Below are 266 nucleotides of genomic sequence, written 5' to 3' on the forward strand. Positions count from 1 at the left end.
CCGCCGAAGGAACTCGAGCGATATCTGGCAAACAGTGTAATCGAGTACAATCGCACGCCTCATCAGCGTTACAACTGTCATCTGTCTCATCATTCTGCCTCATCAGAACAACTGCGGGCAGCTTTGTCTACAGTTTCTACGATCGGTTGATTAGTAATTTAAGGATGGCCATTGCGCTGTTTGACTCAGTACTCGTTCAAACATGTCGCTGACGTTTACGTTGACTGGCAAGAGTAGCGTCCTCGCCGTAAGCTTCTTTCCGGCGG

This window comes from Trachymyrmex cornetzi, unplaced genomic scaffold (assembly GCF_001594075.2).
Source record: "Trachymyrmex cornetzi isolate Tcor2-1 unplaced genomic scaffold, Tcor1.1 scaffold492, whole genome shotgun sequence".
Taxonomy (NCBI): domain Eukaryota; kingdom Metazoa; phylum Arthropoda; class Insecta; order Hymenoptera; family Formicidae; genus Trachymyrmex; species Trachymyrmex cornetzi.